Here is a 15916-nt window from a genome sequence, read left to right as displayed (position 1 = left end):
GGAGCTTTATTCTCAGGGACAACTACAGGAACTCTTTGAAGTTTGAGACTACACCCATCAAGCTGAAGAAGATCAAGAAGGGACACGAGGAGAATATGATAAAACAGGAGGGAATGTCATGGAAATTTTGTATTGTTGGTCGAACTTTAAATGTGTCATATATTCGTGTTATTCATATGTCTCTCGTGTGGCTTAATTAAAGCTCTGAAGGCTGCAATTGGGCCATGCGCATGTACAATGTATGTATTACAGTACTCAGCTTGGTAATGGATGAGATGGCAGATCTGCGCTTATAGACCGGCGTGTATACCACCACGGCATTCCATGCGAATGCTGCTGTCAGTAGACCGTGGGCCTGTATCCACATATCAGCAGCATGGTACCACGTGGGCTTCATAACGCAATGCGCAAGCGGTGTGAACTCCGTGTGTAGGCTTATGCATATCTTACAACCCATTACTAATCTGAACTGTATCTCGGATGGATGTGTTTTAATAAAGATCGTATCGGGCCCATCCAGGTACAGACTGATATTTTTAGGGAGTGCTTGTGCAGAGAATTTTGCATACCAATAGAAGCTAGTAGGACAGGAAATATGACCTCAGATGGCTCATAGGGGGGAAGGGGAGGAAGTCTGCTGACCTCAGAAGACTCATGGGGGAGGACCAGTGATAGATAATAGCAAAGGCTATGCTCCAATTGGAATGTACATCCTCTGTATAGGCAATCCCCATTGCATTGTTCGGTGGGAGGGGATTGACTTTATTCATGTGGGGGGCATGTGTGTATTTTTAATAAAACAGAGAGCTGGGTCTAAAATCAGCCCTTATGTGGATTGCAACCAGCCTTAGAGTGTCGTGTGATCATTCTAGGGTAACGGAGCTCCAATCACCTACATTTCAACAGAACCAAAGTATTTGGATGGGCAGGAATCGTGTAGTTTAGCTGCAGTCGTGGTAAGCGAGATTCGCACAGCTTTATGGGGGATTTCTGCGCATCCAACTGCGAGTACTCACGGTAAGGAGAAATTCGTTAAAGCGAATTTCCAAGACAATACTAATGATTTGTACAAGGCAAAATTATATCTCTCTCTCTCTAGTCTATACCTCTTTTAATACAACAGAGGATTTTGCTTGCTTTAGAAACTGCAACTTGGCATTGCATGCCATTACTGTATTAAGTTTATAATCTACCAGAACTCCCAGATCCTTCTCCACCATTGATCCCCCCAGTTGTAATCCCCCTAGTATGTATGATGCATGCATATTCTTAGCCACCAAGTGCATAACATAACATTTATCAACATTAAACCTCATTTGCCACATAGTTTCCCAATTAAACACTGCATTGAGGTCAGCTTGTAAAGCCTGTAAGGACGTTATTCCACTGGACAGCTTGGTGTCATCTGCAAAGACTGAAATGGTATTTTTAACCCCAGACCCTATGTCGTTTATAAAATATATTAAAAAGTAAGAGTCCCAACACTGAACCTTGGGGTACACCACTGATGACCCTAGACCATTCAGAGCATGAATTATTAACTACTACTCTCTGAATACAATCTTTTAGCCAGTTTTCTATTCATTTATGTACTGATTTTTCTAAGCCTGTAGATTTTACCTTACACATTAGCTGTGTGTGGGGAACTGTGTCAAATGCTTTTGAAAAATCCAAGTATAAGTCCACAGTCAACCCCTCTGTCCAATGTTTTGCTCACCTCCTCATAAAAAGAAATCAGATTTGTTTGACAACTTCTGTCTTTCATGAATCCATGCTGTCTGTTGCTTAAAATATTTTTTTCCAGCAAGAACTCATCTATGTGGTCTTTTGTTAAACTCTCCAGTATCTTCCCAACTATAGATGTTAAACTAATAGGTCTATAATACTTGGTAAAGATTTTGATCCCTTTTTAAATATAAGCACTACATTGGTCTTACGCCAGTCCAATAGTACAGTACCAGTCATTAAAGAGTCCCTAAAAATTAGAAACAAAGGGGTTTAAAAAAGCCAGAGCTCAATTTTTTAAGGACCCGTGTGTGTGTGCCATCCGGTCCAGGTGCTTTATGCTGTCTAAATATTCCTGGATCATATCAGTTGTGAGCCAATGTGGATCATCTGGGGCAGTGTTAATACCATGCTGTAAGGGATTTCTGGCAAAAAAGAATCGCGATCAGGAACACGCATGCGCGAAAGAGATTCCGCAGAAGAGCTGCCGGTTGTGCGCAGGAATGCGTGATCATGCACATGCACACACACGGCGAAGATTGGCGCCAGACGGGCTATTTAAAGAGGGCCTCTGCTCTGGTTCAGTGCTGACTGGTCTTCAGCTCCCCCTTGTGTCCTGCTTGCTCCTGTACGATTCATTTGTTGCTGACCCGACTCCGATTACTCTCCTGCTCCTGGTTCCTGACTTCGGCTCTGCTCCTGACTTTGGCTTTTCCTACTGATTCTGTACCACGCTGCCCGACTGTTGATGACCCTGGCTATCCTATGACCCTGCTCCTGTCCTGTGTCCTGGCTACCTCTATTGCTCTGCTGCACATCAGGCATTACCCAGAACCTGATCTGTCTGCTACTACGATACTCAAATCAGAGGATACGCTACCTACCAAGGTCATCATCTGCAAGAGCCGCAAGCAACAACCACTGGCGCTCTTGTCCCCCTGGTCCCTAGACTCCCTCTGTTCCAACCTCAGCGGGGTCAGGGCTAGTGACACAAGTGAGGCCGACCTCGTTAATTCAGTCTCCTATCAGGTACATGACACATGCCTATTATAGACAAGAGCTCCTCCATGCTCCTTTGTATACACAGAGCTGAAGAAGGTATTAAATATATTTGCCTTTTCTTTGTCCCCAGTCACCCACTCTAGATTATTTTGTAAGGGGCCTACATGCTTGGACTGGATCTTTTTACTATTAATATATTTGAAGAATTTTTGGGGGTTTGTCCTGCTATCTTTTGCAATATGTCGTTCTTTTTCAGTTTTTGCAGGCTTTGCAGCCTTGATTTCCTTTTTACATATTCTGTTATATTCTTTGTAATGTTTAAACGATAATAGCATTCCTTCATTTTTATATTTAATAAAAAGCAATTTTCTTATTATTTAGAGCTTTTTTTTAACTTTGGCCGTTAACCACATAGGTTTGATTTTTAGCCTTTTAACTTCTTGCCAACCGCAGATAGCGGAATGATGGCTACACTGCGGCTGGCTAGTTCTGGGAGGGCGTCATATGACATCCTCCCAGAACGCGCTCTCCTACGCGGCCCCGGGGGCGAGCACCCGGCGATCTCCGTGATCGCTGTGTCCTACGGACACAGCTGATCACGTGATGTGGTAAAAGGCCAATCACAGCACCCTTTTACCACGTGATCAGCGTGTCCAATGACACGCTGATCACCGGGAAATGCAATTGCCGGTTCTCGGCTGCACTTTCCTCACGCTGTCAGAGCGCAAGGAAAGTACTGCCGAGAACCGGCAGTTGTCAGAGCAGGGATCGGCACAGATCATCAGGGCACTGATGATCAGTGCCAAGCAGTGCCACCCACCAGTTCCGCCCACCAGTGCCCAGCAGTGCCGCCCACCAGTGCCCAGCAGTGCCGCCCACCAGTGCCCAGCAGTGCCGCCCACCAGTGCACCCACCAGTGCCCAGAGGTGCCACCCACCAGTGCCCAGAAGTGCCACCTACCTGTGCCCACCAGTGCCACCCACCAGTGCCCATCAATGCAGTGCTACCAGTCAGTGCCCAGCGGTTGTGCCACTCAGTGTTCAGCAGTTGCACCAGTCAATGCCTAGCAGTGCCGCCAGTCAGTGCCCAGCGGTGATGCCAGTCAGTGCCACCTATCAGTACCCATCATCAGTGCCGCCTATCCGTGCCACCTCATTAGTGCTGCCTATCAGTGCCACCTCATTAGTGCTGCCTATCAGTGCCGTCTATCAGTGCCACCTCATTAGTGCTGCCTATCAGTGCCGTCTATCAGTGCCCTTCAATGCTGCCTATCAGTGCCGCCTATCAGTGCCCATCAGTGCTGCCTCATCAATGCACATCAGTGAAGGAGAAAAATTACCTGTTTGAAAAATTTTATAATAGAAACAAAGAAAAAACATTTTTTTCTCAAAATTTTTTTCAATTTTTTTGTTTATAGCGCAAAAAGTAAAGCGCCCAGCGGCGATTAAATACCACCAAAAGAAAGCTCTATTTGTGAGAAAAAAATGATAAAAATTTCATATGGGTACAATCTTGCATAACCGTGCAATTGTCAAAGTGCGACAGCGCTGAAAGCTGAAAATTGGCCTGGTAAAGAAGGCAGTATAAGTGCCCGGTAGGCAAGTGGTTAAACTTGTTGCCCATATTTTGCAGTGTGTTCACATAGTCTTTTTGAAGACCTCCCATTTCTGTGTTGTGTTCATCGATGCCAATATTCCCTCCAAGTCCAAGTCTTGGAGAGCAATTCTCAGCCTTGAAAAATTAGCTCCCCAGATGTTCTTTTATATGGACATTAGCAATAAGCTCTGCATGGTTTGAGTTTACCAGGTCCAGCAGAGCATCATTCCTAGTTGGGGCCTCTATGAACTGTACCATAAAATTGTCCTGTATTCGGTTTATAAATTTTTGTCCTTTGACTGGAGCAATGGCGCTGCAGAAACAGTTAATGTCCAGGTAGTTAAAGTTCCCCATTATTATCGCTGTCCCAGCCTTTGCAGCCCTTTCGATCTGTGCAAGGAGCGGAGTCTCCACCTCTTCATTAACACTGGGTGGCCTATAACAAACTCCAATGATTACCTTTGTAGTATGCACCCCATGTACAGTTCCACCCATAATGCTTCAGCCTCATTGCACTCCATCAACTAGGTTCTCTTTCACACGCACTCTGAGATCACTTCTCACATAGAAAAAGACACCACCTCCTTTCCTTTTTACCCTGTCTCTCCAAAAGATAACATAGCCAGGAATATTAATGGATATCAAAAGCAAAAAAAGGTGCTTATCTCCAGTGAATGTGCCCTCACAAAATAAAGATATGAATGAAAAGAAAAAAAATTATAATTGGGATAATTAATATACACCATAAACTATAAATGATACAAAACTTATGCATAAGAAAATAAATATCAACTATTTATGAGTGAACCAATTATATCAGTGGGATAAAATTCAGTGAGAAAAAATTTAGTAAGATATAAAATGCATATAATTGCATAAAAACCATAAGTGAAGTGTCCATACATATATTTCCAGTAAATCAGTGACGTGTCCATTAAATAAGTAATCAGTGCAGTGATATAATGATAACTTGTTTTCCATGTGCCCATGAAACAAATACAATGCAGGCGATCCAGTATTCCTTCACCACATGTACTGAGGTTGGCAGCTTACCAGATGCCCATCATAACTAGCGTGTTCAATATCACATAACATCGTCATATAGAGGGGAATGGAAAAACCGGAGAGATTCTTCCAATATTCTGACGATACATAGAGGGGTATCAACCCCATATGTCCCTTCTACATGTCACTTCCAGGAATATTAATGGCCCAGTCATGTGAATAATGAAGCCAAGATTCAGCAATACCAATTAACCACTTGAGCCCCAGAGGATTTACCCCCCTTAATGACCAGGCCTTTTTTTGCTGTTTGGTGCTGCACTAATTCAAATGATAATTGCGCGGTCATGCAATGCTGTACCCAAACGAAATTTACGTCCTTTTTTTCACACAAATAGAGCTTTCTTTTGGTGGTATTTGATCACCTGTGCGCTTTTTATTTTTTGCACTATAAACAAAAAAACCACGAAAATTTAGAAAAAAAACAATATTTTCTACTTTCAGCTATAAAAAATATATCGTAAACTCAAAGTTAGTCATAAATTTAAGCCAAAATGTATTCTGCTACATGTTTTTGGTAAAAAAAAATCCGAATAAGTGTATATTGATTGCTTTGTGTGAAAGTTATAGCGTCTACAAACTATGGTATAGATACTGTAATTTATGCCTTTTTTTGCTATACAGCGCTGCACTAACTCAAATGATAATTGCGCGGTCATGCAATGCTGCACCCAAACGAAAATTACGTCCTTTTTTCACACAAATAGAGCTTTCTTTTGGTGGTATTTGATCACCTGTGCGCTTTTTATTTTTTGCGCTATAAACAAAAAAACCACAAAAATTTAGAAAAAAAACAATATTTTCTACTTTCAGCTATAAAAAATATATCGTAAACTCAAAGTTAGTCATAAATTTAAGCCAAAATGTATTCAGCTACATGTTTTTGGTAAAAAAAATCCCGTGCATTAGCGGGCAAACTGGCGCTATCTAGGAGGGGCGCTAACACTATCGGAAGTCACCAGCGACACTGATACAGTGATCAGTAAAAATCGGTTCACTGATCAGTGACACTGGTGACAGGGCAGTGAAGGGGTTAACTGGGGGGGAGATTAAGGGGTTAAATGGGATTACTGGTGTACTAGCGGGCAATCTGGCGCTATCTGGGAGGGGCGCTAACTCTATCGGAAGTCGCCAGCGACACTGATACAGTGATCAGTAAAAATTGGTTCACTGATCAGTGACACTGGTGACAGGGCAGTGCAGGGGTTAACTGGGGGGGGGCGATCAAGGGGTTAAACGGGATTACTGGTGTACTGGCAGGCAAACTGGCGCTATCTGGGAGGGGCGCTAACTCTATCGGAAGTCGCCAGCGACACTGATCAGTAAAAATCGCTTCACTGATCAGTGACACTGGTGACAGGGCAGTGAAGGGTTAACTGGGGGGGCTATCAGGGGGTTAAATGTGTCCTAGAGTGTTCTAACTGTAGTGTAGTGCTTGTGTACTCACTTTTTGGATGTCGTCTTCTCTGTCTGGAACGGAATGTGTCCAGGCAGAGAAGAATGACATCATATCCTGCCCTGTGTATTTGTCAACACAGGACAGGATAGGACAGGGACCGATCATGTGATTTCAGCCAGAAATCACTGGCTGAAATCTAATGATTGATCCCTCCTGGATCGAGTCGGATCACCCGCGGGTCGGCGGGAGCGCGCGCCCCCTGCCGGCGAAAGTGTCGGGAGCGCGGAACACGTTTTTAAACGTGGTTTTGCGCTCCACTGCCGCCCTGCACACGTATATACACAGTGGCAGGGCGGCAAGCGGTTAAATCCTAGTTCTCTTCATGCACCAAAGCTTCCAACTCACCTATTTTGCTTGGCAGACTTCTGGCAATGGTAAACAAACACTCTCTTTTTCAATTACACCTTTTGCACACGTATTTTGCATATTTTTTATTTTCGTACAAATGGTACCAATTCCAATGGTTATTTGTAACATGGGAACCTTATCACCTTCCGCAGCCCTCCCCCCCATCTTTCCCCATTCCACCCACCAATATGGACTTGACCTCTGTCTGCTCCATTATAATCTAATTCTCCCTCTCCCCTCAATCCTAGTTTAAATACTCTTCCAGCCATTCCATAAACCTCTCCCCCAGGCCAGCACAGCAGACCCCCTTCCATTTAGGTGCAAACCATCTCTAGCATACAGGTTGCACCCCAATGTAAAATCAGCCCAGGGCTCTAGAAACCCAAATCCTTCCCTCTTACACCAGGTCTTTAGCCATGCATTCAGTTCTCTAATCGCCGCCTCTTTCCAGAGTTGCGCATGGCACAGGTATTATTTCTGAGAATATCACCTTGGTGTTCCTTCTCTTCAACTAGTCCTTTAAATTGATTTTTAAGGAGCCTCCACCTTCCATGTGTCCTGTCATTGGTTCCAACATGGACCAACACAGCTGGGTCATGGTCAGTCCCTCCCAGCAATGTATCAACCCGGTACACCACACGCTGAACCCTGGCACCAGGGAGGCAGCAAACCATTCAGTTGAGGAGATCCTGGCGAGAAATTATTCTGTTTCTCCTGATTATAGAATCCCCTATTACCACCAAGTGTCTAGGCCTTCCTGCACTACCCTCATCACCCCTCCCAGATGGTCTGCTCTCCCAGCTGTTAGGGATAGCAGTGACATCTAGGGCTACCACCCCTGAGCTTGCCACCCCATTTATTGGAGAGAAGTGGTAAAAGAGAAGAACTGGGATGGTCAGGAAGTATGTGGGAAAAAATTTTGTCAATTTTTGAGGAGAAAAAAAAATCTAAGAATGTGTTACAGAAGTGTGTTGAGGCTTGTGATGTGAAGGGACAAAGATAATTTATCAATGGTGCAGAAGAGTTGTCTAGGGTTGCTAAGATTTTTTTTTTTCAATGCTATGGGAGAAATAGTTGGATCTTGCAGTTTCAATTTGACCCTTATAGTTATACAAATGGCTCTTCCAAACCTGATTATGAACAGTTATGCCAGAACGGCGCCACCTACATTAACGTCTCTACGAGACTGCCTTCATTGATCACCGATGGTCATTATACGGCAGAGCTGGAAGAGAAAATAAGACAGTTTGAGTTTTATATTTGGCAGAGGTGTCAAGGAAAAATCAAAGCGCATGATAAAAGGGCTTCTATTTTGTCAAGACGGGTGTCAGAAATGGAGATGCAGGATAGGGAGAAACAACAGAGTTTGCAAATTTGGGCTGATCAATAGAAGCACAGTTGTGATCATTTACAGATCGAGACAGGGAGGTGATAGAAACAGCTATTTCAGATTGAAAAGAACAGCTCAACAGTCACACAGTCCTAAGTCAAGGGAAGAGCAGTCAGATACAAAAGAGCCATGTAATGATTTCTCCATGGTATCCTTTGGACTGGATATTTAGCTGTGTTTAGGGCTGTTCAGTATAGCTGCATGAAAAAAATAATATATATCTGTGCATCAAGAATCCGATCAACTCTAAACTTGCGATCTGGGAAGCAGAAAAGTTATTTATACTTCCCAGAAAAACAATTTTATGCATTTTTAGAAAACTAACAGGAGTGCATGTGTGAATGATGCCTAAGGCCTAGGTGATGTAATTATTCCCTCACAAAAAGTTCTGTTTGAGGTACTTGCATTCTTTGCCAGAAAGTGAGTTTGTAATAGGTTGATCCCATCTCTACCCATACTCCTGCTTTATTATCAGCTACCTGTTACTTTCTTTTTTTCTTCAGATGCATTTTTGAAAAAGCAATTTGCCATTTATGCAAATATGGAAGCACAGTTGCATACATAGAGGACACTTTGCAAAGCCCTTGACATCTGAGCTGTGTAGCCAGAAGAGGTCAGTTGGTCATAGAGAGCCTATGTCCTGCTATTGTGCCTGCACAGCAGCTGATAAAGCTATTGAGAAAGCCGTAGGACATGTTTAGTTCAAAACACAAAGCTAACACACCAAGCGTAATATACTTTTCTCTTACACTCATTGCTCCTCTGAATCTTGACCATAGAGTTTTAGTGACATCTACAGGAATAGGACACTAGGTAGGAAAGAAGTACAGCACTTATGGGTTGTCCTAACTGGTAGAAAAAAACCCTCTTTGCTACAGGCAGTCCAGTCTTTCTGCCTAGTGTTCAGGAGTAAGGAACTAGTTCACTTTTGATTTTTTTTCCTTCTTGATCTTCAATCAACAGCCAGACTGGGCAACGGCCTGGATAATATAGATCCAGTGCCCACCCCACTGGTCAATGAGCAGGTCCAGACCACTAGCTCTGCATTCAATCTGCCACAACAATTCCCCATCCTAGACCGGGGCAGCCAGCAAGTTAACAACTCATGGGGACAGAAATGACTGGGTGCCTATAGCCCGTGTCAGTGTTACCCTGGTTGACAGCCCCCCTCCACACTTTGGTGAAGAGGAGGATCTGTCATGGGAGCCTTATCTGCATGCTCTAGCTGTTTTTTTTAAGTAGATATGCCCCCTCCCTTTCTTCACTGGATGTGGTGCGGGTGCTTCCTGGGGTGGTGGGCTCTGCAGGGTTCTCCTCCTCCCCTCCAGCTCTGGCCCTTCTGTGTCCCCACTATCCTCTGGGGCACATGTGTGGATGGGTGGCCTAGTCTCTCCAGAGCCCAAACGGTGTCACATGGCATGGGTGCTGGGATGCCAAGCGGTCTCTCTCTTGGTGGACAGGTGAGCCCCTGGTCTTGGTTGTAGAGATCTGCTGTGACCTGAACTGTATGCTGCCTGTGCACCTTCCTCCCCTTTTCCCAGGTTGTTGGAGTACCCAAAGGCTGTGGGGGCAAAGCTCAAGAGGCATGACACCTCATGGCCTGGTATGGGCTGGCTTGTCTGTTGGTGGGGGGTGATTATGTTCCCAACTGTCAAGGTCCTACCTTTCCTCAGGGCTTGTGCTGCTCCATGTGCTGGCATCCATCTTAGGTGTCTGCAAAGCATTGTGGGATCCTTTATGCTTTCAGCCCTTTGCGGATCCTCCCAGGAGGTGGCAGCTTATCACATTTAAGTCTGCTGTTTGTAGCTGTCCATTGCATTCGTGTCCTGTCTGTTGCACAGCAGCATGCTCCTGCTCAGTTAACCCATTGCTGTCCTGGATACCGACTCGGCTTTGGCAAAGACTCCTCCTGGCTTCTGACCCCGGCTCTGGCGACCATTCCTCCTGGCTTCTGACCCCGGCTCTGGCGACCATTCTTCCTGGCTTCTGACCCCGGCTCTGGCGACCATTCTTCCTGGCTTCTGACCCCGGCTTTGGCTACGATTCCCGCTGGTTCTCGACTGGGTTATCCTGGAAGACGACCTCGGCAGGAGTACTTCAGTCCTACCAAGTCATCCACTGTTGCTGGTCGGACTTGCATAGACTCTTGTCTTGTTTTTGTATAAATAAACCTACCTTTAATTGCACCTCCTTGTGTGTCTGGCTCCTCGCTCCCTGACACAAACTTCTTTCGCCTGTTTTTGGACCTTCCCGCACCATGCACCACCAAATTTAGGCCATGGTGAGCCGCCCCGGCCTACCACTTTAACTTTGCACAGTAGCCCTTTTTTACCTGCCTCCGCTGTTGTAAGCCTGGCACCCTCCTCTGACTGGGCAGGGCTGTGGGGACGACAAACCCAGCAGAAGGGGCTTGAAGAGATGCCAGTCACGGCTGCCATCTTGCTTCAGGGCAGCTATCCCTGCTGATCCGTCTCCTGTTTGAGTTGTCTTATGAGTGCGGGGGAGGGGGCTTGCAGTGCTGAGGCTTGGCAGTATGTTCCTCCACAACGGAGGGAGAGTCTGTGCTGTGGCACTGTATACAGTGGGTAAAATGAATATTGAACACGTCACCATTTTTCTCAGTAAATATATTTCTAAAGGTGCTATTGACAAATTTTCACCATATACAATCCATACATACAAAGAATCCAAAACAAGTTCAGAAATTGTTATGTGTAATAAAAATGGAATGACACACGGAAAAAGTATTGAACACACTAACTGAAATTTATTTAATACTTTGTACAAAATGACAGCTTCAAGATGCCTCCTGTATGGAGAAACTAGTCGCATGCAGTGCTCAGGTGTGATTCTGGACCTTATTCCACACAGTCTTCAAATCTTAAAGGTTCCGTGGGCCTTTTCTATGAACTCTAATCTTTAGTTCTTTCCATAGATTTTCTAAGGTATTCAAGTTAGGTGATTGACTGCACCATTCTAGCAGCTTTATTTTCTTTGGCTTCGTGTTTGGGATCATTGTCTTGCTGAAATTCCCAGCATCTTTTCATCTTCATTCTCTGAGTAGATGACAGTAAATTTTCATCAAGAATGTCTTGGTGCATTTTTCCTTTTATCCTTCCTTTAGTGATATGAAGTTTGCCAGTACCGTATGTTGAAATACAGCCCTACACCATGATGTTCCCACCTCTAAACGTCACTGTTAGTATGGTGTTTTTGGTGTGTGTATTATGGCATCCTAAGAGTTCAATTTTGGTCTCATCTAGCCAGACTATATTCTCTCAGTATTTTACAGACTTGTCTAAATGCTGTGCAGAAAACTTTAAATGAGCTTCAACAACAAGCTTTTTCTTCAGCAACGGAGTCTTGCATGGCGAGTGTGCATACAGGCCATGGCAGTTGAGTACATTACTTATTGGGTTTTTTTTTTTTTAAACAATTGTATCAGCTAATTCCAGGTTTCTGAAGCTCTCCACAAGTGGTCCTTGGCTTTTGGACAACTCTTCTGGTAATTTTTTTCAATCCTCTTGTCACAAATCTTGCAAGGAGCACCTAGTTTTGGCTGGTTTATGGTGAAATTATGTTATTTCAACTTCCGGATTATGTCCCCAACAGTGCCCACTGGAACATTCTGAAGTTTAGAAATCCTTTTGTAACCAATGCCATCAGTATGTTTTACAACAGTGAGGTTGCAAGAGCTCTTTGCTTTTACCCATCATAAGATGTTTCTTGTGTGACAACTTTTTATAGACCATCAGTTGAGACTGAACCAGCTGATATTAATTTGCACTGACAAGGGGCAGGATTGCTATCTAATTACTGATAGATTTCAGCTGGTGTCTTGGCTTTCTATGACTTTTTGCACCTCCCTTTCTTCATGTGTTAAATACATTTTCCCTGTCTCATTCCATTTTATTACACATAATTTAATTTCTGAACTTATTTGTTTTGGTTTGTTTGTATGTATGGATTGCATGGTTTGTTACTGACATGTGGTGAAAATTTCATGTCAATAGCACCTTTAGAATTCTATTTAATGAAACAAAATGCTGACATGTTCAATACTTATTTTACCTGCTGTACATCAGGATGGCTCCTTGCGGCCTCTCCACTGGTGTATTGAAGCTGCAGCTGTCTGCTCAGTGATTCAGCTGCTGCTGGGAGCAGTTCAGGAGATTGGTTGGGGTTCTCCAAGTTCCTGTGGAGGCACTGTCATCTGAGGTGTCAGCACTCCTAGCCTAGATGTTTGCAACTGGAGCACTACTAGTCAGATGAGCAGAGGCAAATCCCCCTTATGGTGCAACCTATCAGCTGCCTGGCCCTACTGTTGTCAGAAAAGTTGGGTCCAATTTTGGGATCTGTGTTCAGGCTATGGTCCCTCCTGCTGCAGAAGCATCCCTGTCAGCACCTTGCTGATCCAGTCCCTCTTTTTGGTGTTTGAGAGATGGTGGGTGCTGGGTTGTTCCCCTTGCAGCCCTGTAGTCTCAGACTGCTGGTTCACCTCCCTGATTCTTCTGTTAGCAGGATGAGCCCACTACTATGTTGCCATGCACACAGGAGCTAGTGGCACAAAATGTGGATCCTATTAGTGGTCCAGTATGCGTCACCCTTCCTTGTGAGAAGGCCCTTTATGTATACGTATGTCTGGATGCCACGGCAGGCCGTCGTTTCTTTGGGCCCTGCTGATACTTCCCCTAATCCATCGGACAGTGAGGACGAGTCCTCCACCTCTGTGGCTGCACAGGTGAAACGCTGGTGTCAGCACTGCATACTTTGGGTGCAAGAGACGTTACGAATTGAAGTGGTGATTAACGAAGTACCTATCCCAATTTGGTTCACATGAACCGGCTAGGTACTTTAACCTTTGGAGGAGCCCTACTATAGAAGTGGACCTCATTTCCTGTGGTGGATTTTTCCTTGTCTAGGTTGCATAACTCAGCAGTACTACCGGTAGAGGGGAATCCCTCTTTTATGCACCCTGCGGAAGGCAGGACTAAATCAGTCACCCACTCTGTTCCATTGCCTGGTCTGCTTTGCTGCCCTCCCTTATTCCCAACAACAAGCAAATTTTATCTTCTGCCATCACCCCTGCGGGCCCTGTAGGGTGCGGTGCAGAACATGCTATGCCTGGAAGTAATGTCCCTGTACCAGAGCTGGGATGGTTCTCTGGGTTTATTCCATCTATTTGCGGTCCCGAAAAAGGGATGGGTTTGCCTGATCCTGGACCTGTAGGTCCTGCTTGACTTGTGCTAGTTTGGAGGTTCAGACGACCAGATCCTTTGGGCACACTCCCAGCTTGCGCTGTCGGACAGCGTGGAGATCATGATGCCCTCCCTGCAGGACTTCAGCTGGGTTCTGCACCTCAAGATGTTTGCCCTGACTGGGAGACTGGAGTGTCTGAGTTTCTTGACTTGGAACAGGCAAAAGTGTTTATCCCGAGAGGCACTCGGGGTGTACTTGCAGTGCATAGTATATTTACCAGTAGTAAATCAACCCCACTGTCCCACCGTGCTCTCCAAATGCTCAGTTGCTCTCTATTTTTAGGCACTGTGCCGAATCTGTAGAGGCTAATCTGCTGACAGCCTATAGAGGTAATGCTGATCAGGGCTCTGGGCTTCAACAAAATGGCAGCCTCTGGCAAGTAGAAACCACTACAATGCTGGAGGCAAAATTACAGCACACACTATTTTTGGTAGCACAATTATTAATGTGGAAAGTATGTTCCTTGCTATGGGTAAAGTTCTCCTTTAATGCATTCTCTGCATTAATGTATAAAACATCCACTTTGTGTTCCCCTTTCCCTCCCTAAAGACTTGCTCGACACTTCTCAATCGAGTGCTGTGCCCATCTACAGCCCCACTCTCCTTTCTTCCTCTTCTCGGTTCAGGAGCACTCCCGCACAGGCACCTCTATAGTGCAGGGCTTGCTATGGGGCACTCAGAGAAAAAGAAGATTGAAGTGTGCCAGCTGGGAACCATCAAAGAAGAGGCCAGACTGCTCTGTGCGATATAGGATATCATGTCTATTTTAATTTTAAAAAAAATAGACTTTAATATAATTTTAATCTGTTAACCTAAATTAAAATCTGCAAGCAATTTCTGGGACTTTTTTGTGATTTTTTATTATTATTATTATTATTATATTATTATTTTTGGGAACATATTTGTGATTCTCTTATTGGCAAATCTATTATTGGCTTTGGTTTTGGCCTAAATCACACTCATGCTGTGGTAATGTGCTTTGGGTGTGATGTGGTGCCATTTATTCCGAATGCCACCCCAATGCACAGTCTCAGTGTGCATGCATTGCAGTGCAGAACAACGGACAATGCTGTGCTGCTGAAAATGCTGCATGCACCTTTTAAATAGATTAGAATCCAACTAAAATGAATAAGGCATCCTAACGCAATGCACGGTAACACCCGTGAACTAACACATAGAAACAGTGTGGCGTTTGCAGATGTTTGTAATGATATGTCTTTTGTAATCATACTATAAAGGACAGTGATTTGCTTTTACCTATAGCAGCTAATCATATTTCTTTTCACAGTTTAGAGTAGATCTTTCTAGTTTTTTGTTATTTCTGTCTATTACTGTTACTACCATTATCAGTGGCTTTTTTGTATTACTAGACATTTTCTTTTTTACATTACAGTTACATTGTTTGTAAAGTTGAATAAAGACACCAGTCCAACCTGTGGGTGTGTGTCCATGTCAAAAACATTGCCCGTATCCCTGTATATTGTGTTTATCAAGATACCTGTCCAAGAGTTTTTTTTAAAACTATCAATGCTTCCTGCTGATACTGCCAATTGTGGAAGTGAGTTCAACATCCTTACTGCCCTGATAGTGAAAAACCCCTTATGCAGTTTAAGGTTAAACCATTTTTCTTCCAAGCTCATTCAGTGGTTCCATGTCTTATTACACTCCCTGAGATTGAATAGTTTATTTCCTATACTAGAATCACCATTAAGATACTTGTATATTGCTATCATATCCCCTCTCAAGCGTCTCTTCTCCAGGGAGAATAAGTTTAGTGTTTGTAATCGTTCCTCATAACTGAGGTCCTCCAGTCACCTTATTAACTTATTTGCTGTTCTCTGGACTCTAGTTCCTGCACCTCCCTCCTGAGGACTGGTGACCAGAACTGGGCAGCATACTCCAGATGCTGCCGAACCAGAGTTTTGTAAACTAATGAACGTTCGACTGCGAACCTTGAACTCAATGCAAGTCTATAGGACTCGAACTTGTAAATTCAAAAGTGCCCATTTTGAAGGCTTATATGCAAGTTATTGGCCATAAAAGGGGCATGGGGACTCGGGTACTGCCCTGAGGGAC

General features: G+C 44.2%; 1 long non-coding RNA gene across 1 annotated transcript in view; it reads right to left on the bottom strand.

The window, feature by feature from the left end:
- The window catches only part of LOC149469328 (uncharacterized), a 54916-nt gene that overhangs the window by 24259 nt on the left and 14741 nt on the right, over positions 1-15916 (bottom strand). The window contains exon 2 of the long non-coding RNA XR_016311611.1: positions 8361-8417. This is a non-coding gene — a long non-coding RNA (uncharacterized LOC149469328). The remainder of the gene's footprint in view (positions 1-8360; positions 8418-15916) is intronic.

Source organism: Staurois parvus, unplaced genomic scaffold (assembly GCF_062004578.1).
Source record: "Staurois parvus isolate SC_StPar_1 unplaced genomic scaffold, SC_StPar_1.0 ptg000074l, whole genome shotgun sequence".
Lineage (NCBI taxonomy): Eukaryota > Metazoa > Chordata > Amphibia > Anura > Ranidae > Staurois > Staurois parvus.
Note: the sequence above shows the minus strand (reverse complement) of the source record. Positions and strands in the feature narration are given on the sequence as shown.